Source organism: Hetaerina americana, unplaced genomic scaffold (genome assembly GCF_022747635.1).
Source record: "Hetaerina americana unplaced genomic scaffold, ioHetAmer1.1.p SCAF_5, whole genome shotgun sequence".
Classification (NCBI taxonomy): Eukaryota; Metazoa; Arthropoda; class Insecta; order Odonata; family Calopterygidae; genus Hetaerina; species Hetaerina americana.
Window position 1 is genome coordinate 57,275,756 of NW_027287095.1, and position 24,151 is coordinate 57,299,906.

A 24,151-nucleotide genomic window follows, 5' to 3' on the forward strand; every position below is an offset into this window, starting at 1 on the left:
AAATAATACCTCTATGTGTGCAGTCTAGTCATTATGGTCGTAGTTGAGGTTAACCTTGAATATCACAATATAGATCAACATCGTCGACCTCTTTCCATGAAAAACTACACTATACACCCAACTGACCTAAAAACCAGCAAAAACATTTTTATGTATTTCCTCTGAAAGCATAATTAAGGGACCGAAGCCCTCGCTGGATACAGCGGGTAAATAAGTAAACCATAGTGTCTTAAATGATGAATGCTCTCAAAACGTCTCTGACTGTAAACTTTAAAGCCTGCCAAACTGTACATAAAATTACGTGATAAAACAGACCTAATTGCTTTAAAATTTGAAAACTCAAAGTTTGAACATAACTATCGTAATTTGTAGAAAAATATAATGTCGTGATGTAAAAAAATACGACAACCTACGTGAAAATTGCTAAAAATAGTACGCAAAGTAGTGGCAGAATTTCATTGCTCAGAACAAAGAATCAAAATCCAGCGAAGGCATAAAATATTGATACTGTTTGAAAAGCAGTCACAATCCATAGTTTTTACAATATCCGATAGAAATTAACTCAAAGCATAGTATGTTAAATGGAGAATTAAAAACATCACGTTGACTGATATGGATTTGGGAACCGGGAGGAGAAATGAGACATAACGGTGCATTTAATTGAAGAAGCTAATCACATTAAAGACACCTTATGCATTATGATCTGTAACAGCTTCAGGGAAAAAAATAAAGGGGCAATGAAATTGTGGCATTGAATAAGTGTGTTCAAGATATAACGGACCAATAAATAATAGCGCAATAAAAAAAAATAAAAAAAAATAATAAAATGAATGATAGAATAAAATGAATGATAGCACAATGAAATGATAGGAAGTATAGTAAAATAAACAACCGTTAACCTGGGAAATGATAAAATAATTTGCAATTGAAGAAAACCAATGGGTAATTATGTAAAACGATCGTTAAAAGCCGTTTTAATGTTAAAATAAGAGAAAAAGCAAATGAAGTGCTGAGTGCAACGCAGAAAATAGTTTCGATTGAGAAATTAATGCAAGGATTGTGAACCCGTAAAATGTTGACAGTGAATTTTCGAAGACATAAGCATTAAGAATAAAATAATTACTCTTTTTAGAATTAAAAAATGAAACAACTTGAACAATGGATTAAAAAAATGCGGTTGTTTCATTTTTTTACAAAGAGGTCGGCGATAGATGATGATAAATAAATAGGGGATAAGAGGAGCTACCTTCCTTGGGATGATAAAATGGATCCATCCCGCTAAGCGAAGATAAAAACGTGTTTGAACTGCACTTTGAAATAAAAGAAGGAACGCATTACGTGCACCGCTAACTGGAAACACTCCTTTTCTCACGTCGAGTGAGAAATGGTCTTCAAAGTTCCTCTGCCCTCTTCCCTTGACCCAAGCACGCGAACAGGAAGCTCATCCATTTTTCCAAGCTTCTCCATCCAACGCATGTTTTCGTGTATGCCCCAATTTCCTCAAACACCATCCACATTCAAGTTGTGTAAAAAAATTAGATCTTCCTTGGTCACAATGCGAGACCTCGTAGACCTCCCGCTTCTTTTCTCTCACTCGCCATTCTTTTGGAAACCTTAGTTTTCCAAGGACTTCGTATTCCGGCTGCCAGACCAACAATTGCAATTATAAGGTCTTAAGAAATTTTTCCACGTGCTACGTCAATTTGGCCGTGGGCCAAGGAAGGTATGGTACGGACCTTCGCAAAGGGACACTAGGCCAGGATTTTCCTGATTCTTTAAAACACAGTTACCCCCACAAGCATTGCCATCCATTAATTGTTTAAAGCGAGATGCACGGCAGTGAAAGGCAAGAGGAGCAGGACAATTTTCCAAGACAATAGTGAAGTTGGCAACACAGTCCAGCTGGACACATGTTGCCACCAAAACGGTATATGTGAGATAGAGAGAGATGGAATGGAACCTCTCACCGTATCTCGACTAGTTATTCGATCGTTGATTGGATGATTGTTAAGAGAAGGTCAAGGTCACCCTTTTTAAGGTAGGAAGTGGACTATGCATAGCTTTTATTACTCTCGAATTTTATCCTCATGGCCAGATCCAGAAATGCGGAAATAATAAATCACTTGTTCTTACTTCTAAACTCAGGGGCTCTCTACTCTCTTATGTTGTTACTACTGATGACATTCTACTGATTTGTAGATTTTTGTGAAAAAAGTAACCCCAGCTAATGTCTAAGCCGCACCTAATACGACATAAAAAAATAGTGACGAACTCTGCAGTAAAATATTATTCATTTCCACATACCTGCAGTCTTCCTCAATACCGTCCAACAAGTTCACTCTTTTTCTCTCTCTCTACACCTTCTGCCTAACATTTCCTCTGTATCAAAGTCTCGAAAATTCCGTCGCCACTCAAAATATCCTCCTTCCACTTCCCCTGCCTCCTCTGAATTTCTCACATTCAACCCCAACTCTCTTTTCCCCTACGCTGCCTAGAACGCATTCATTTTCCCCAACACACAAGAGTGCTTTTTCTCTTCCAGAAAATCATGAATAAATATCTCTTTTTTCCGTAGCTCCATGATTTATCCTCGGTGCAGGTTATCAACGAAATACGGTTCCGCGATGCAGAAGGGAAGGTCCCAATATCTCTGAACATTTCCGCTGAGCGGTCTGACATCAGTTGCTGTTCCGATCGATGTAATTACGGCCGGAATCTTCCACTCCTGGAAGGGTTTGCAATTGCGCATCCGGATGAACGAAAACCAAGACGGGAAGTGCGTTGCACCGGGAGAGAGAAGGCGGGGTTCGTCGGAGAATAGGGAATCTGAAACAACGAGAATGCGGCAGCGTTTGATGGGTATTACGGTCGAGCTCATGCGACACTCCAGAGTACCTCTCGAGGCGACGGAGTGTTTTTTATAGAGCATAATGGTGCTCGGTTGAAACCCTTTTCCACCTCACATTTGCCACAGCACTCATCTCATTTCTTTCCTTTTTCTCCGCAGCTGTGTATACGTATCCGTGTAGGTTTACTGACTCCCATCCCTTCTCCCAAGTACGCACGCATTGTCCTCCGCAATGTCTCTGGACCCAAGCCCTCCACCGCGCGCAATCATTCCCCTTCGAGAGATTTCCATCTCCAGTGAACGTGATTTTTAAATATTTCTCTCGCCTACACTACTTGAGAACGTTGGGAGTCGGAAATTTTTTGACTGTAGTAGTACCGTCTGAAACTAGCTGCCATCGGATGAAATACTATGATAAAAATATTAAGACACGTGCAAATTTCCAGATCTAGTGATAGAGAGAGATTAATAAAATGTCATAGTTTTATTTTCACGTGGTTAAAATAATTTGGATAACATCGATTGAGTATGATTATAATTGGAAAAATTATACGCACGGTGATTAAATAGTAAATGGATATCAATGCTTTTAAAAAATTAGCAGTTCAACATAGTTAACTAGGTGTAAATCCATCTCATAGGGTGACTTTAAAATACACGTTTGAGGAACTAAGGGAAGATAAAAACGCGGGGTCGTTTAAGTCAGGCATCCAATACGGGGACCATTAAATGTGTTTAATAACGAAATAAAATATGAAACCCACTAGTTGATCTATATTTGATTGACAACATGTAAGACCGACTGTGAAAATTAAGAAAAAACAATTTAGGAGGACATTTATTAAATGAGTGAAGAGATAAGTAGATAGCACTGAACTATTTCTCTGACACGAAGAAAATATTGCTCCACACCCCATTAGATTATCACACCTAGAGTTAAAATAGAACGATGATATAAATGCAAGCCTTCTGTTTTTCTTTCAAAAGAATTCGATCACAATGACGAAAAATAAATAAAATATGCTATTCAGATATGTTTTCGGTCTTATTTCCATTTTGAAATACGCAAGCATGAAATGACGTCTTCAATTTTCACATTCAGTCCGTTAAAGTCTTGTGTCGCACTACCACACACCTAATGGTGGTTAAGAGAAAATGGCCCATCTAGTCTTCACCCACAACACAGAGTGACATTAGGGAAAGCAAATACATATTCCCCTTTCCTTCTCTCAGTCCGGAAGATAGGGAATGCGATCTACTTTACATATATTCAAATACCACGCCGCGAGATTTTTCCGAATAAGTCAAAGCGAAGAACGGTGTTCCGTTTGTCGTCGGATGTGGAGTGGATATTTGGTATGAATAAAGCAGAAATGTACCCACTCACAAAAAAACATTCCCACGCAAGAGGGAGATATACCAACTACTACTCCCTTTCCACCATCATGGAAATCGTGATATGAACCTCACAGCGTTGGAATAAATGATACGCATATACCCAATGGCTTTAATATTGCCCCAAAGCCAGTCAAAGGATAAAATTTTACCTTACCTCTCCTCGTGAGAGCAAAACTAGAAGAAAAATAGCGGGTCTTGGCGGCGATAGTCATTTTATTATTCCCACAATAAATTCCGCTCAGCATCCACAGAAATTTTTCATAGGAGAGTTTTAGGAATGCTATCACGAGAGACTATGGAAGAGCAACAATGCAATTTTAGTTAAAAATGGCTCAGAAATTTTCATGGATGATTCTTTGACCTAAAAACAATGATGAATTAGGTTCGAAGGTTTTACAAAGAACCTTTGAAATGTGTGAAATTCTTATCATGACTCAATATTTTTTTGAGCAAACTTTAATAGGTTTCTTGCCCAACAAAAATACACGTACGAACTGATGTATGGCTATGATTAACAAAAAAAAATTCCCTGTGAATATATTGCAAAAGAAATTACCTCTCAAGCACGGATAACAGAGGCTCGAGTGACAGACCAACGAAATATTTTAAAAGTAGGTCCTTTTGTGATTTCTTCTCTTTTTGTGTTTATTATGTTTAAATTCCAATTATTTTGTGGATAAACAGTCAACTTTTTCATTTTAGTGATATTTCTTTGAAAATAATATATCTGGTTTTGTACACACTACATAAAACCATACATAAATACCTGAAATTGTGAAAGTAAATCCAGCGAAAATGTCATCCACCGGAAAACCTCAATTTTTCTACCATTCAAATAGATAAAATATATATTTTGTATCGTATGAATTTTCCTATCTAATAGCCTATCACATAATCAAAAAAACATCAGCTCACTACATCTGGGAGAAACAGTATAGACGATAGCGACTATACTTGTAAAATAATATGAAGAGAATAGGAGAACTGATAAGAATTATTGTCTTTACGGCTAGTCAATAGTACCTGCCAATACGAAGTAAAATGAAAATAACACCTTAGAATAAAAGGAGATTCTCCTTTTGATCATGGGAAAATTCTACCAACAAGCGTTATCTGCGATACGCCCATTTTAAAAGTGTAGGTTCTTCTAGGTTTTATCTCTGATAAAATGATCTCCTCATATAATTCATTCCAAGCCTTTTGCTTTTTTGTTATTGCAGACTCATGGCAAAAATAGCAAGTAAAGATTTCAAAAGAAAAACTGAGGGCTACGCTCACGCTACAAAAAAGAATACACAAAACAATTATGCCAAATAAAACTTACTTGACATGATGGGCCAAATTCATGTTGATGAAATTACACTTCTTTGGAAATATGTATCCCGCTCTGATGAGGCAATAATAAAATAGAGAGTGCTGTTATATATATTATTAAATGGGTGCAACTGGCGACCAGTTAAAAATCTAAGAATGAAAATGCGAGCCAATGCATATGAAATACTTTTCCATACACAATTTTGAAATGATGAACACATAACATATTAAGATGAGCAAACAATTGGAGACTCAACATTAAAAAAATATTATGAAAACACGGAGTGGGATTTCACTGTTGTTTATTTCCACATTTTTCATTGTAATTTACGACCTTTTCTTATGTTGCGTGATACAAATATTTCATTATTACCTAATTTCAAACTTAAATTTTTAATATATTTGTGAATTTGGGTGATCCAGAACTATGCTATGAAATTGAGCTTTGGATTGATTACTGCATTTTTTACTTTGAAAATATTTTATAAAATATAAAATGGTAAATAAGAACTTTTCAGAATCTCTTTCTGCGACTTGCAATTATCTACAAAAATTAAAAGGACGATGCTAATTAACCTACTCACTGATCCTAGACAACTTCCTTGCAAAAATAAGAGTTCAATTGCCGAGCGTAGGAACCTAATCAACAACTAAGCCTTTTAATGACTAAGCCATATGAATATTTGCTATTAGCTGCCATGGTCAACTACGAACATAATAAATCAATCTTGTACTGTTGTAATAAAATCTTTGATAGAGTTAACTATTACCGTTACATTGACTCGAAAACAATCTTAAATACGAGATTCATAGTCAATATTGGGTCATTATGTTAATAGAATTGGACTAACTAATCTACTTCTATCGATATAACTGAGTAAAGGTGCAAGCAGAAATTCAAAACACTGTTAAAATTCTCAGAAAACTGAATCTCCACCCGAAAGTCTAGCTTCATCAATGCAAAAATATTTTTTCAAGCTGCAGAGCCATTAGACCTAAATAAGGCGACGGACGTAAATAGGATTGTGACTCTCATTCAACTCGAAAAACCGATAAATAAATTTTTGCAATGCTTACCCGATTTGTATCCAGTTTTATTTCAAGGTCTTAGTTAATTTTCTATTCGACTGACAACTTCTTTATAATACGAACATTATTAACAGCATTAATGTTTTGAAACCTTGTCAAATACGTTTTCTCATCAAATTAGGGTACAATATTACAGAATATATCAGACCACCTCAACACCTACTGCTGATAAAATCGGAAATCCACTATTTTCCACTAATATTGAAGGCGCAGATAGTAAATTTAAAATTGTGTAACTTTTGTGCATCATGATGTTTCATTGATATTATAGCATCATACATATGCCTATTTCATTGATTCATTAAGGAAAGAAAATCTGAGTTTTATCAATTTACAGTCATTCAATGACTATATCAGGTTAAAATTATCCATATCAGACGTTCTGATGAATAAACTCAAGTCAAAATAATGAATACCCAAGAAAACATTATTCCAGCACGCACTTGTTTTGTGCCAAAGGTATAAAATAATGGCTAAAAGAGACAAATATATTGATGAAACTTTCCAACAAAATGATTATACAAGAGAAGGTGGGTGAAAACGCAATATTCATGGGAAGTCTGGATTGGAAATTTTATGTACTGTGAAATAAAACGTGAACAGGAAAATGGATTAATCAAAGCGGGATCTAACAGAATAACTTGAACAATCACGGATACGGTGATTTAAATCAAAGAATATTTATGATTATAATCCTGCTTATTTTTAGTTAAAGCATGCCTATTCTTAAAGTAATAACATTATTTTAGGTAAAGTTTCCAAATAAGTTAAGAATTCAGATAAAAGAGACTGCTGTCAAAAATAAACGCACAACTGAATAGTGTGCTAAGATATTTTAAACCCTAAAGTTCAACATACTTTCGGGGAAAATAAATAAAGAAAAATTCCCTCATGTCCTTTAGACCTGTTCAAAAACTTCCAGGAAAGGTTTTACAAGAGAACATTACGAGAAAATTTGAACGGACTTTTAAATCAAATGGAGATATATCAACAAAGGGATATCGAAAGCTACAAAATAAATTAAAGGAACTGTTCATGGTAAAAGGACAGGAAAACATTGGATAACGGATAAGGTGATTAGAAACATGGATGAGAGAAGGATATGAAAGAGTGTAAACGCCAAGTTAGGCAGAAGGAAGTACAAAGAGTTAAATAATAAATTGATACGGGCAAAATATAAAGTAGAAGTCACATGGTCGAAGTGAAAGTGTGAGGATATGAAAAGTATGTAGAGGAAGGGTGAAATGGGTGCATTATGCAAAAAGGTTAAAATAATGTTGGGAAGTAAAAATGAAAGATCTTTATTAACATTAAGATATAATACGGGTAAGATTAGGTATAGTTGACAGAAAATATCCAAGATAGATTGAAGAAATAAAGAGAAGAACTCAATGGTCAAGACAATGTAATTGCCAGCAATGTTAGAAGTAGAAAGAGAATATGACGTTGGTGGTTTCGGCCCAGGGATACTCGGACCGAAAGGAAAACAAATGAGGAAGTGCTAGTTATGGTGGGTGAGGAGAGGATTTTATTGGGAGAAATCATGAGGAGGCAGGAAAAATGGATGAAGAGCGTATTGGTCCGCAGTGGGATGTTGAAGAATCTAATTAAGGGGAGAATGTTAGGCAAATGAGGAAAGGGTAGAAATATGATAGGGATGCTGGGTAGTATGAAGGGAGGAAGGAAGTACAGAAAGATGAAGATGGACTTGTTTTACAGTAGGATGTTTGTTTTCTTTTGTTAGGAGAGACAAAAAATTTATTTGATAGCCGTTTACATTCAAAACCTACCTTAACTAGTAGATTACCTTAAAAAATGGGTTTGGATTCGAGAGAAATAATGCTTACAGACGGCTTCATATTAATGCGAGATCGATAAAATCCTGCGTGTTTAATTAAAATGGTCGCAGTATGTTTATTTATTCCCTCAGGAAACACGTTGAGCAGAATTACACATAAAATTCTATTTATGATACTCAAACACGGTCATTTATAAAACAAACGTGGCAGTTATCTTTGATGAGATTTCAATGGGTCAAATTATATAATGAATCATAGTCATACACTCAGGAAACCAATAGTTTCTGCTTTGGGGCGGGCTGGTAACCTATAAAATAGAATTATATGAATGTCATTACAAAAAAAATAACTGAATCTACAATCAATCTCCATCAATCAGTTGGCAAAATTCTATTGCAAAAAGATTTATTGCAACCGGAGCTGTTTAAAGTGTGAAATAATACTATCCAGGGGAAAAATGAAATAATATGGAACGATCATATCAACTCTCATTTCGAAAAATTGTGTATGTGTAGTTCAGAGCTGAATAACCTGTGGTATAATTTTAGAAGATAGAGATTTTTACAACAGTTAGGAGCAGGCCCCGATTTTAATTAAAGTTTAGAAAACCATAAACGCAGAAATCAACCCAAAGGTCAGTTTGGTAGGTGATTGTAGAGTTCACTCAGTACTAAGCTCGATGGCATGTGAAATTCACACATAAGAGTAGGGGGACCAGTTCCTTTCCCTGTGCTGGTTATGGTTTCCCAGGAAGATCCGGTTCCCGAGAACTTAAATAACTTGAGTTGAGCTGCAGGTGTCCAGAGAGGATTGCCCGGGAATCGACCCTGGACCAAAATAATGGGCAGTATTACCTCTACTCGTTGCATTAAAGTCAGCTACTGTCAAGAAACAGCAGGTAAAGCAGTAACACCTTGTATGATATATGCGGATGTATTAAATAGATATTATAGTAAGATTTATTTTGCTTATATATATATATATTTATATGTATATATATAGATATATATACATATATATTTATATATATACTATATTTATATGAATATATATGTGTGTGTGTATATATATATATATATATATATATATATATAAATGCATATATATATTTATATGTATATTATACATAATGTGAAAACTTTAGTATATATGATATAAAGTTTATCTAGTTCTGAAAATATAAACTCTCTCTTTCCAAGTATCCAGACATCAAAATTTACAATATAGTGCGTTATATACCCCTTCTAATTGGTGATGAGAGATTTTGATAGCTTGGGCATGGAACGACTTGCATTTACTAATCAATTACACAAAATCTGAGTTATTTATGAAGGATTCCGAAAATTTTTCCACTACTCCAAAATTGATGGTTTATTTACTGACTACTAGTTCCATGCATACGGGCTAATGTCCATTCCAAGTCAACTGCTATGTACGTATCTTGGTGCCGATTATTAAATGGGGTGGCAGAAGTAGTTGAAAGAGTCTTCAGTCTCAATAAAAAACATACATAATGGACTAGGCACTTTCACAGGAAGAAACCGCAAAGTAAATGAACTCTCAACGGCTTGCTACGTAGGCACAGAAGCTCGGGAAAATCTCGCGAATAAAACAGCAATATAAATTGCTTTGAAAGAGTGTATGTATGCTGGAACATTATTTGAGACTGCTGTGACACGCATGCCAAGTCAACGAATAACTACTGAAAACCTTTCCCAAAAGGAACAAACAGGAGAGGATCGGTAAGATTTCTGAGAACTAAATTCTGAGTTCCTTCTGAGTACCCCACACATGAAATATATATTTTTTCCTCTGAAGTCAGAAATCCTGCAAATTCATAAAGATTTGAATTACAGAACAAATTCCATCTTTAAACTTTGTGCTGCAAAATTTTGTACTATTTTTCCTGAAAAAGTTTGTGAGAGGTAAAACTCTCAATTTACTGAGAATTATCACTTGGGATAGAGAGTGGAGAGTATTTTGCGGCACCAGGGCGACCAAAAAATGAATATTTCATGGAAAGAATTTAGGGAATGACGCGCGCCTAAATAGCGTTCATTTGATGATTATAACAAAAATAGTAAAGGAATAAACAGGCCGCAAAACAAGCTCTTTCATTTGTTCCTCAAGATTAGATGTATATGAGGTTTTTTGGGTGCTTGGTGGTGGGTTTTCAGGGCTACTTCAATATTCTATTTGCTTTTTATAAATTTTATTTAATTTGCTTACTAAAAAAAATGTGATGAAACGATTCCGTAGAAGGGACCACTAAACGGTGATACCCGACGGAGCATATCTTGTTAAAGTCTTCTTTCGTGTAATTCGGCAATATCATGATGGTCATAATTCACTTATTCGTTATTTCCAAGAAATTCTCATTTTCCCAAATTTTTTATCTATTGCACTTAAGAATCAAACATATCACAGTCTGAAGGGACGAATTGACAAATCGAACTTGTTATGTGCCGTGCTTCGCAGACATTTCCGAGGGCCGGCAATTGAATAACAGGAACAGAATACTAGTAGGTAATTTTAAGTTAGGGGGTGATCATTTGACGCATAAAGAGCAATTAAGGGCAATGAAATGGACGGATTATCAACATTAGTACAGAAAAACCACGACCAATTATATAGCTAAGCTACCATTGCTATATGTATAATTTATCTTTACATTGGGATGTAAAAGGCTAATTACTTCAATTAACGATTAATATATGATATGAGAAATTAAAACTAGGAGAACCATGCCAAACCTTTCGATAAGACTTATTACGCAAGCCTTGCCTTATGATACAAAAGGTGAAAGTGCGTCCCTTTAGGATGAACTTTTAGACCCCTTTCATTCTCTCGCGAATTCCACCTCTTTACCAGGAAGGTCTAGAATTTTGAGAACGAATTTTTGCGTCGTTTCGAGGAATTTGATATTCCAAGAATTTATGTTATTTAGCTTATTTCTCTGTATTTTTACGGAGTGCCTAGTTAAAAGAGGGCCCACCATTTTTTTAACGTATTATTTTAGTAAAACGCGAAGAGGTAGTATTGGGACGAAAAATTCTAGCATGGTCCTCAGTAAGCCGGGGATTCATGTTTTCTACTGCGTCTCTCTTTGATAAAAAAAACCCTACGTCCAACAACTAACCCTATTAACGCCCTTTCTTTTTTTACTCCATTGAAGAGGTGAAAAATGAATGAGAAAATGAAATTTTGTCCTGGAAAGTCATATTATTAAAATCTACGTTGAAATGGCACTGTCCAGTGTTTTTATAGTTGATTAATGGATGAATAAAATTGTCTGAGGCGTCACTTTGTGGAAGCGATTCATATCGGAAAAGAAAGAAATACTTGGTTGTTCCACATATATTTTATTAACACGACCTAGGTTTCGACTTACAAAGTCATCATCAGGTAAAGAACAGAAGACACAGGGCTTTATATAGTGGATAGAGAACTGGAGAGGGGAGGTGTTTGAGAAGAGGGAGGAGGGGAAAGAGAAAGGGAAATGGTGTGTAAGTTTGGGGGGAGGGGGAGAAGACGGTTGTGTATGGCGTCGGGGTGGGAGATTACGGTTGGGTACTGCTTCAGGGGGGGAGAGGGGCTGAGGAACAGAGGGAGGTCCAGGAGGGGGGGGGGGAGGGGGGAGGGGGGAACGGGAGGACCTCCCCTCCTGGACCTCCCTCTGTTCCTCAGCCCCTCTCCCCCCCTGAAGCAGTACCCAACCGTAATCTCCCACCCCGACGCCATACACAACCGTCTTCTCCCCCTCCCCCCAAACTTACACACCATTTCCCTTTCTCTTTCCCCTCCTCCCTCTTCTCAAACACCTCCCCTCTCCAGTTCTCTATCCACTATATAAAGCCCTGTGTCTTCTGTTCTTTACCTGATGATGACTTTGTAAGTCGAAACCTAGGTCGTGTTAATAAAATATATGTGGAACAACCAAGTATTTCTTTCTTTTCTGATTAATGGATTCAAAAATTCAAAATGAGAATTGAAAATTTAATGTAAGCTTTAAACATCAAACTAGAAAAATTACTTGAATTGTGAGTTACAGAAAATCTATTTGTGCAAATTTAACTGCACATGCCATTTAAGTAGTGATTATTTGACTATTTACAGGAGAAATATATGAAAATTATTATAAATAATATTTTTCCGGATGCCCAAGCAAATATTCTCATTCAGACGCAAAAAATCACATCTAGCATTATTATTATAAGTAGTATTGTAACAATTACTTGTGAATAGAAGAAGTTACACTATGCATACAATTCAGACATTCATGAGCAACTATCTACTAAGCATAACTTTATCAAACGGAAACTTGTTATTTTTGATCTAAAAAAATTTGAAACATTAATGGCGAACTTCCAATGTAGAAGAAAAAAAGATTGTATCCAATAATTCCCCAAGGTACCTAATATTAGATAAAAACCTAAAAGGAATGCGACTCTTTTTATATATGAACAAAAATAATTTACAAACATATTTAACCACAGAGAACGTTGTAAAACACGTTAAATTTGAAACTAGTTTAGAGACCGCAAACCACTCTCCGGTTCATAATACCATGCTGGGAGCACAACATGTATTTGAAATTAGTTTCAGGCATATATGTAATATTTGCTCGGAACTAAATTAAAGCCAAAAATATCCCCCAACAGTGAGAATGGCTCCAATTGCCGATCTCTTGGTTCCGCTTCTGTGCATATCTCAGCTTGCAGGTAACTTTAGTTCACAATTGCTACTTAGTATAGGCAATAACAGTGAAAAGTTTCAACCTTGAACTACTCATTTGGTTATTCAATCTACAAGTAGCCTTGCTGTCTATTCGAGGAACCTTTTAGGGAAGTGAATCCAGCCATTTTTATTAATATAATATATATAAAAATTAATATAGAGTCCGTGAAGGCTGAGTCAATAACCCCCATGGGAATAAAATATGAGGATTTATAACTACAGGCAGCTGAATCTAAGTTTTGTGGGGAGGCAATATATGCTCAAATTTCTTCCTTTGATTTCCATTCTCCACCTCATTGCACTAAATTTCCAACATATTATGGGTAATTACGAAAGGGGCAAAGAAAAGTCTACGCCGCACTTCGAAATTTTAACTCCTCAAATGGTCATTACCCAGTCAAATAGAACAATGAAAGTTTTAAATTGACTCCCTATGAGAATAGCAAGCCCGCCTGACTACGTCATTATTCTGATTGGCTTTATGGAGGGGAGGAAGGAAGAGAGGGGAGAGTTGAGATCCAGCGTAACTGCCTCTTTACGGTGCATGACCTCGAGTAATAATTTCGACCTCTCTTGTTCTCTTGTTCGTTCCTCTTCCCCGTCCTACTTCCACCCACGTCTTTATATAGGTCTCCATCCTTATCCTCACTACCTCACCGTTGTCCCACACTCTTACTTCTTCTTTCGTGACTACTCCAACGCTTTCTAAAACCAATATTGAAACGTTGCTACCTTAGAATTCAGTGCCAACGAATGCTAATACATCTGTTTATAGTACCTTTTAAATCGTCTAAAATAGCAAAATAACCATTGAATACATAAATGCAATTAAACTTTTCAAGCTACTAAGTCTTTATTACAAGAAAGTTTAATTGCAAATGAAATTACCAACATACGCGTTGGACAATGATTTTGACTTCTCTAGCTGAAATTTCTTTGAAAATTTGAAATATTTGAAAGAAAAAGATTTTCTTGGTCATTAAAAGGGTACAAGATTTTGGTGGTTTATCCAGGGATCTTAGGTTAGGGATGAATCTTTGGAATTTCAGTCATCAAAGTAATAAATGTTGCAAAGTAAAATCAAATGTATTCTATAAGTGTTAATATTTTCATGCATCCTTTTTTAGTTAGCCTCCCATGGACTTATGGTAGGGAAGGAAGAACCTTGTGAGTTCTGATGCAATGTTCTGATGCAAACAGGCTATATGTCTGAAGACTTTGAGCCTTCTCTGATCCGTCTTCTTCCTAGCTACAAAGGCGTGATTCTGTGTGGTGATTTTAACATTGACATCATGAAGAAAACGCACAATAGCACCTATCTCAGTGACCTACTATTTAGTTGTAACCTATTCCTCATTCCCTACCAGCCCACCCATAATCTTGTGAATAGCAGTACCCTCCTAGACCTCTTTATTGTCGACGACATGTCCAAGGTTGAAGAGTATGGACAGCTCCCTGTCTCTTTTTTGTCTGAACACGACCTAGTTTTCAATAAATATAGATTGAAACTGTCAACTTATAAACCTAATTACTATATATGTGTTTTGGTGATTTCAAGAACTATTTAGTTGTAACCTATTCCTCATTCCCTACCAGCCCACCCATAATCTTGTGAATAGCAGTACCCTCCTAGACCTCTTTATTGTCGACGACATGTCCAAGGTTGAAGAGTATGGACAGCTCCCTGTCTCTTTTTTGTCTGAACACGACCTAGTTTTCATTAAATATAGATTGAAACTGTCAACTTATAAACCTAATTATATGTGTTTTGGTGATTTCAAGAATTTTGATTTGTCCAAATTTGCAGCAGACTCACTTGAAACTAACCTAAGTGAACTTTTCAACACCCACCTGGTGGATAAAAAAATTAATATCTTCAATACAATACTCATGCAACTCTTTGATACACATGCCCAAAAAAAGTTATTCAGCCAAAATGTCATCCAGCTCCATGGTTAACCTCCGAAATTAGGAACTTAATGGCGGTTAGGGATCGTCTTCGCCGTACTTTCAGAAGAACTCAACTCCCGAACCTTCACGAACAATACAAAGTAGCTCGCAATCAAGTGCAGCACCGAATCCGTACTGCTAAGCAAAAATACTATGTTTCGTGCTTTTCCGATAAATGGGACATAAAGTCCACTTGGCAGGAGCTGAGGCGCCTCGGACTTGGAAAGTCTAGACGTCCCCCATTCAAAATGAACTTCCCCTTGGATGATTTAAATAGCTACTTTGTCACGTCTGCTTTCAAGGATGAAAATTATGTCGAGGATGGTAACCACTCAATCCCAAAATAATCTCACTTCATTAGATCATGCATTATTCTCCAACTTTGACGATGGAAGGCTTTATTTCCCCCACTATACACCTGAAATGCTGATAGTACAAGTGAAAAGGTTAAAATCAAATTCAACAGGCGTCGATGGAATCAGTGCAAGAATGCTAAACGTTATTATCCCAGTAGTAATGGCAATGATACTAGACATCTATAACTGTTCACTCAATTACTCTATATTTCCTACCTTGTGGAAATCTGCCCTAGTTCGACCGATAATGAAAATAGCAACTCCGAAAGAAATGTCTGACTTCCGACCTGTTGCACTTCTTTGTTCTATTTCCAAACCTCTCGAGCGGATCGTTCATACGGTTACAGTGGAGCATCTGACGCGGAACAATTTCTTCGATGAGTATCAGTCGGGCTTTCGTCAGCTCTATAGTACTCAGTCGGCTTTGATAAAGGTAACTGATGATATTCGCAGATCCATAGACGCAAAAAAGGTAACAGTTTTAGTCCAATTCGATTTGAGCAAGGCTTTTCATTCAGTAGACCACGGCATACAACTGGAACGTATGAGCACACTCAAGTTCTCTTACTCTGTCCTTCGCTGGTTTCGCTCCTATCTGTCTAATCGTCAGCAAGCTGTTAAAGATGAAGACGGGAATGTATCTGTTTTCCAACTTGTCCTATGTGGAGTTCCACAGGGGTCAATTCTCGGACCTTTATTATTTACTATTTTTATAAAAGAACTAGCTACCATAATAACTAATTGTAAACATCACTTTTATGCTGACGATCTACGGATACATCTTGAGTCCTACCCCTCTGAATTTAACCATGCCATTGACTTGGTCAACAAGGATATCCAACTCATCTGTGAATGGCTGACTGAAAATCGGCTAAATCTGAATCCCAAAAAGACCAAGTCGATAATCTTTGGAAGCACCGCCAATGTACATACTATATGCTGCTCGCAAGTTATCTCCCTAAAATAAGTGTTTTAAATATTCAAATTGACTACTCAAATACAGTGAAAAGCCTAGGAGTTTATCTAAGCAGCACCTTAACCTGGCGCGAGCAAGTAAATGCCATTTCTAATAAAGGTCACAAAACTCTTTACACAATGAAGCATTTCAGACACCTAATCCCTATAACATTACGCCAGAAGCTCGTTCAAACGCTAGTATTACCACATCTCGACTATTGCTCAGTTGTCTACGCTGATGTGAACAAGGAGCTAAGTACAAAATTACAAAGGCTCCAAAATTCTTGTCTGCGATTCATCTTTAATATGCGTTTTAATGAACGTGTAACTCCTTACTATAAAATGCTGAATTGGCTTAAACTCGAACAGCACAATTATTTAAAGTTCTGAATTCTAAAACCCCTTCTTATTTATATGAAAATTTTATATTCAATTCACTTACGACAAAGAGATCAACCCGCATTACAAAAACATTCCATCTTCCCAAATACCGCACGGCAAAATATGAAAAGTCATTCAGTATTTCATCCTGTAAACTATGGAACTGCTTGCCTAATAAAGTAAAATTATCCAGGAACACATCCCAATTCAACAGGAAAATGTTTCAATATCTGTCTACCACACTACTAAAATGACCTATTACTGTTCTATCAGGCTAAATATTTAACTATTGTTCTTTGTATTTGTATGTATGTATTGTACTATATGTTTCGTTCAAATGATGTTAAATTGTGTTTTGTGACTGGTTTAGTTACCTTATTCTATGCATTATGTAAACCTGTTTCACTCCATAGGTTTAAAAACCTCATGTAACATGTATTCTGCTCCAAGGGACTTTGCTCCCAGAGCAATAAAAATTGTTTATTGTTTGTTTATTAGAGCTATGCTGGCAGAGACATAGATAATTGCTTAACCTAGGGTCACAAATGCTATTAAGGTTCGAAGGGTAGGGTACGTAAAGCAAAGGCCTATCCGTAAAACGTCCGTTACTCAGTGAGGCAGCTGCAAAGATGTATGACCCCAATGGGGCAACCCTTTAAGAGATAATGTTACGCTAAAAACGTTATTGAGGAAGACAACGGGAAGCTATCTATATTATTTTCCCTTAACACAATGATCGATATACATGCATATATACATACATGTATGCATATGTATAAGTATGTACATACATATGCATACATAAATGTATATTTGCATATGAGACCCGGCAACTATGAGACTCGGCCCACTGGTCTGTCTGCTGGGCCCGGCAAAGGGAGAACTGGCTTCCATGGATACATAAAATAATCACAAAACGGAAATGGCTCCTTAGTAGCAAAGAAGACGCAGGAGAAGAACGAACCAGCTAGAATAGGGAAATTTAATGCTATGACGATATTTAGAACAGGGAAATTAGGAAATGCAATGTGATAGATATAGATAGGCAATATAGATTATCAGACCAGCTTGGGCGCGAGAGTGCCATGAGAAGTTAGCGGTCTGGGGGGTGGAAAGGGGAAGGTGCTGGGAATGCAGGGAGAGGAATTAAAGATGGTGGTTAACGGTGGGAATTTTAAAAGATCATAAAGCTAGTATATATGCGGATTCATGAGTTGTCACCACTAATGGTGGCTGAATCAGGTAGGGATTCTAAGATGTTAAGGAAGGAACATTGGTCGAATGAAAGGTTGTGGGAATTTGCGTGTGAAGGGATAGGAAGAGAAGAGAGTGAGGCAGAATTGCAGGAGTACCGGTGATTGTTCATTCGGATTAGGGGGTAATGCATTCGCTTATGTAAAAGGAAGTGCAATGCTCGCATGACAAATGATAAATAATTCTTTTTCAGTGGCAATTAGCGTGGGAACGAGGAGAGAAGGCAATGAGGGGATGTAGGGAGAGGGGAGCAGATCTGATAAGTAGACATGTTTCACATCGGGGGTGATTGCAAGTAGAGGAAATTTGAGAAAATTTATCAGGGGGGGCGCCAAAGGGTTGGTGGATCTCAGAAGGTTTTTGAGATTGGTGGGTCGTCTGTATGCGAGAGAGGTGCATGGGGTAGTAAGGATGAGGTCGCGTCATTGTCGAGTAAAATAGGAAACAGTTCCTTAAGAAAGGTTTTCAGTCTCTGGGATCAGGGGAAATAGGTGGTACAAAGGTTTAATCCTACGTCAGATGTGGGTTTGTTTTTATGTGGTGTATGTGGTCGCGTGGAGCGGTGGATTTTATTTAAAAACCGCTTACAAGGATTGTGAAACGGGAAAAACTCAACAATATTAGTGGTTTTCTCGTTTTAAAGAAAGTAAAAAGTCACCTGATGACAAACCTCGTTCAGGACATCCGTCAATTTCTAGAATTATATAAATCTGTATATATGAACATTTTCCATTTACAGGGAAATAGATACATCGAAAATGGATGGGAAAAAATATAGAAAACGAACACAAGAGAGGTGGGAAAGAGAAGCTGTGTCTTTAAGTATCCTTGACAACTTGCCATTAATTTCCATATTGAACGAAAACATGGCCACTGGAAGGTAAAAAGGGAGCAGCAATCCTCACCCTCCTTGTTCTATCCTTGGCACTGCCTCTCCCTCTCACAGCAGTCGTCTTCCTAGCACGCCCACCGGTCCACGCATCACCGGTCTCTCTCAGCGCCAGAGTGGAACTCGCACAACACTTCGCCTAATTTTTCCCTTCTCGGGATGTGGCTGCGTGAGGTGGGGAAGTAAGGAGAGGAACGGTAAAAGTTGGAAAATTTAAGGCCTACTAGGAGGGGAATCGCGTCGAGGGAGGGTGCCGAGACAGTGGGGGGACGCGAGGGGTGAGAAGGGCGGAAGCGCCGAAGGGTAAAGTGCCAACGTGGTAATGAGGGAGGAGGACCGCCAACAGTTAGTTGATAATAATGGCGGCGATGGGGGAGATCTTGGCGATGGAGGTGTGGCCGAGGTAGGAAGACACACACTTGACGTCAATTCCGCTTTCGGAAGTTCGCGATCAATCAAGCACGCAATCAGTCAAGTGCCTACCTACTCCCTGGGTCAAAACGCACTGCCACTCAAAAGGTAGGATGGCGGACGGACTCCTTGAGTTTGAGCACGGGGAAGTTTAGGAACCACTTTGAGAACTAGTCGAGGAAAAATTATGAAAACCGATTTCTGTCACCTGAAAAACTGTTCAAAGAGAAGTTCTCAAATTTGCGACAGACACAAAACTGTTACACGAAAAACGAAATTAAGCCTTTGTCTTTCAATTATGAAATGGAGTTCAGACCATAACAGTAATTGGTAAAAGTGTGCATCGTACATTATTCGAGTTCACGAGTCACCCAAATCAGTGATTTAAATAATTGTTCTTTGATCGCACAAAATGTGCAAATTACTCGGACCCTCGGATTAGAGATCCGCATGTAGAGTATTCTATGCTCTGCCTAGATGCAGAAGCTTGAGAATTGAGAAGTAGACGAAGCAACGTAATTCATTAAATAACATTCATTAAAGGCATAATGCACAAGACATTAAAATAAAGTCACGGTAGGTAAAATACACACTTGCGATGTCTAACCCCAATTGCAGAGCCGTTCATACATGCGAGTACATGACGTTTTTGCATATAAAATAGGATGTAGGACAATTTTTGAAGACATTAAAAAAATTCCTTCAACACTGTTTCCAATTTTTACAAACATTGCCGTTAGCCCCTTCCAATAAGTCTTTCGACAAAAACTTCCTTTTCCTCCAATGGGACGTGATAATCTTAACAACACTTTAAAATGATACCTTGGGCACAGTAATAAATGCTATCGATTCGTAAAAGCAGCAATTCTACACAAAAATTCAGGTAGCAAGAGTACTATAATGTAAACATCGAGCCTCGTTGTGATATTTCATCAAACTTCTTTATATATAAAAATGCATTAGACATGTGCAAAAGACCAAATTGATAACAAATATAGTTAATATGGTAGCATTAAAGTGTATTTTATTGTTTTAAATCGTTCATATATGTAGTATAGCATTACGCGAGTAACTGGTTAAGTATTATTAAACACGATTTTAGGAAAGCAAGGCCCGAGACCATTGGTGCCGATGAATATAATGGTATTTTATATTTCATCTCTTTTGTTGCTTTGGAATTCGCAGATAATAGTTAGTATACCTAATTATTTAATATATAATAATAAAGAAGTATTTGGGCAATTAGCGCCCAAATACGTCGTCATAAAATTAAAAAATTAGCCTCATCAAGTATTAAAGTTTACTAAGAACAGCAACAAGATTTCTTATTGGACAAGGAATCGAGAAGTAGGTGGAATCTCATATAATTTCTTGAATCAAGAGCCATTTGCATTCGTTTCCAAAATCTATATAGTTTGGACCTCAAGTGTCTTGGTTTGATCACTATGATGGTGGTGAACTATAGAGAAAATTCCTTTGATATTGTGATTTATTCCCCGATCGATAATTGATTTCGAAAAAAATCCGAAAAAATTCGAGAGTTTAGAGCATTTAACTTAGCGTTGCATGGCAAGCGTATTGTCGAGAAAACTTAATAATGCATTAAAAGTAATAAAACATGATGACATTAATTTAAGCAAACAATATCTATGTAATGAGATATGTCACTCACGATACGAGTGCCTGAGATGATACTACCATTCCATTATATTACCTCAAACAATAGCGTCCTGCTACCGCATAAATTTTCCTGTGATGGATTTAATGCATTAACAGCATAAGCAGAGTACGATAATGTATGCCCACTGTTCCTCTAAGCAAATATCTGCAGGAACCGATACCCACCCACATCCTTGTCCTCGCACTTACGAGTTACAGCTCGCTCGGCCCCTTCCACTATTTCAATCAAGTTGGCTCCTCAGCACATTGCAACGATCTTCAAACCAATTCCTACTGATTGATAACTAGCGAACAACATTTTATAGACATTAACTCCAATTATTCACTGTTCACACAAAATATTAATTAATAATGGCAGAGGGAGAACGGAGAACGCTAATAAAAAGGAAAGCACGTATTTGCAAAATTTTATCCCCAAAAATATCCGCAATCTGGGCTTGTAACAATCTGCATCATTGAAAATCCAGCGTAATCGTACATTACTCTTACAATGTTATTATCGGATAAGCGGTCGTAAGAGAATTAACTTTATTGCATTATACGGACGTCGAAACTGCAATGAGTTCATCTAATTTATTAAACGATTATAGTTTTCATTCGTATTATCACTAATTTCGCTGCATGTAAGGTACAGTGAACATTAGAAAAAAATCACACTATTAGCGAGGTGTCACAGTGTCCCTTCGAAGCTCGTGAATTTTCTTTGATACACAATGGGTTCTTCATCCAAAAGAAAAAACCATTAAAATCTTTGGTCCAACTGGTTTTGGCCATCATGGCTTTGGTCACAATGGTCAAGGGAAATATAAGTCAGCTTTAGGGATTTTATTTTGCTAACCGATAGTTCTGAAAATTTTGCACTTATTTATAGGTGTGCTTCAGAGAGCGATTGAAAGAGCCCCGAACATATGCTCAGCGGTTGTCGCACTGATTTAAAGTGCCCCAAAATTCACTGATTAAGGGGTTTGATCCACTTTTCATCTGAGTAAATGTATGTGCCTCCAACGGGCAACACTTGTCGGAAAAACCATGGCTTGCAATTTCTCGAGATTGTGAAGAGGAAGGCTAATGGAAAAACCACAGGCGTTAAATTTTTTGACCTGCAGAACGTGTTAACGCAACTCGTCGCTTAGCAGACAAAATTTTCCCACTTTTTCGTAAAAGAGAAGAATAGTGAAAGGTCAGAGGGGGAAAAAAGCAGACAGTTCAAAGCATTAATCGGGACTAATGCGTTTACGCAAGGGTCCTAAGTGAGGGCGAATAAGATAATACGGGAAAGAGAAATAATGGAAAGTTTGGACATTGAAAGGAAACGACGGACACTAAACGGATACGATGGGTCACTAAGAAGAGGAAACAGCGGTTCATCGAAGCGACAAAAAATGAATGGGATTCATAAAAGGAGATAGGTTGAGAAAAGAAGGCAGAAAAACTAGCAGGCAGGAAATACAGAGAAACGATATGATTATAGGGAAACGGAAGAAAATAAATCCGGATTTTTATAGAATTCTCTAAGTAAAATAGTACGAAACCTTTCATTGCAAGCTAATTAAGAGTGCTAAATTCGCACAAAGTATTAAGTTGATCTCATTTATAAGATAATCCTTAACTACACAAATACTGAAATTATAAGCTTCTTATTTACACTTCCTCAATTATACTTGGATTGTTTAATAATTATACGTCGATTGAATCCCATTTACAGCTGCTTGTAGACCTGAGTTTTGGTGATGGCTCGCAAAAGACCAGCAGCGAATGTTTCTCAAAATTCACACTAATTATTACATTTATCTGTTGAAAAAATACTCACAAAAGGTTGATTAGCGATTGATCAGCAATTTATTAGTATTGGACTTTCTATGACTCGACATTTTTAGACGATGAATTTTAGTCCTGCGAACAGGGCAACATTCTAGGGCTAAATAGGAGTTTAAAGATGTAAATAAATTCGAAGGGAAATACGGGTGAACTAATCCTTGAATGAAAGTATGCTCCATAGGACAGACACTACTCTGTCCCTATTATCAACCATGTTCTTCATTGTAGATTCACAGATCGGCATTACTGTACCATTTAACATGTATTAATCCAATGGATTATTGAATTGACAAACCGAGGATAGATGAGATCTTTAGGACAAAGGGCAAGAGTTCTGATGGTGCTGCTTAGACCATTAGAAATTCTCAAATTTAAAGGATAAAAAAATATTAATTAATTAAACACCAGTAAAAAGAGAAAAGCTGTAAATGCAAATCAAACAAAACTTTCCGTCTATTTCCCCTGCGTGAGTAGGCTCTGAAGAGAGAGGGTGAGCTACGGTACCACTCCCCTCAACGTTAATCTGATTAGAGCAGCATTCAGGATCAAGAATTAACCATGCGTAGGAAACTTCAGCTTGCTGTTAGTCATACACACAAACAGAAACAGAAATCTGCATATTCTCTTGATTTACACGGGAACACATTGCAGTATTTGACTACAAAATAGCACCAATGCTTTAAAGATGACAACATTTCTTTAAGATGTAATTTAGACCCCTTTTTGAAGCAGATCCTTTTTTCATAAATTTTTGAGAAAAATTGCTTAATTTGAATAGGATCTATCGACATTTTCCTAAAAAATTACGGCTAAACGAAAATAAATACTATGAGAAATATACCACGCTTGTTTTTTTTAAATAGTTTTAATTGACAAAAAGCCTTCGAATTTGATACAAAAATACAATTGGTACGTTTTGGTATATTATTGTGGATGGAACGGACAAGCTACGATCAGCATCAAAACAATGAATATAAGAAAAGTGAATGTTTCGAGAGGAAGGAGTACGCGGAAGATTTCATGGGTGAAATTGGTAGAAGGGTCTTAAGAGCAGAAAAGTGTATATAAATTAACGTAAAAATGTGACTTGGGCTAATGCGGTATTCAAGGATAAAGTCATATGGAAGAAGTTAGCTAAAAAGAACATGAATTCCTTGTTTTAATGCAGGCACATAAAAATCAGGCCTTAAGGCATTAACCACTCAGAAAAGGAATATAGTATTTCTACTTTTTGCGCAACATATACATTTAATTTTGATTTCTTCCCTAT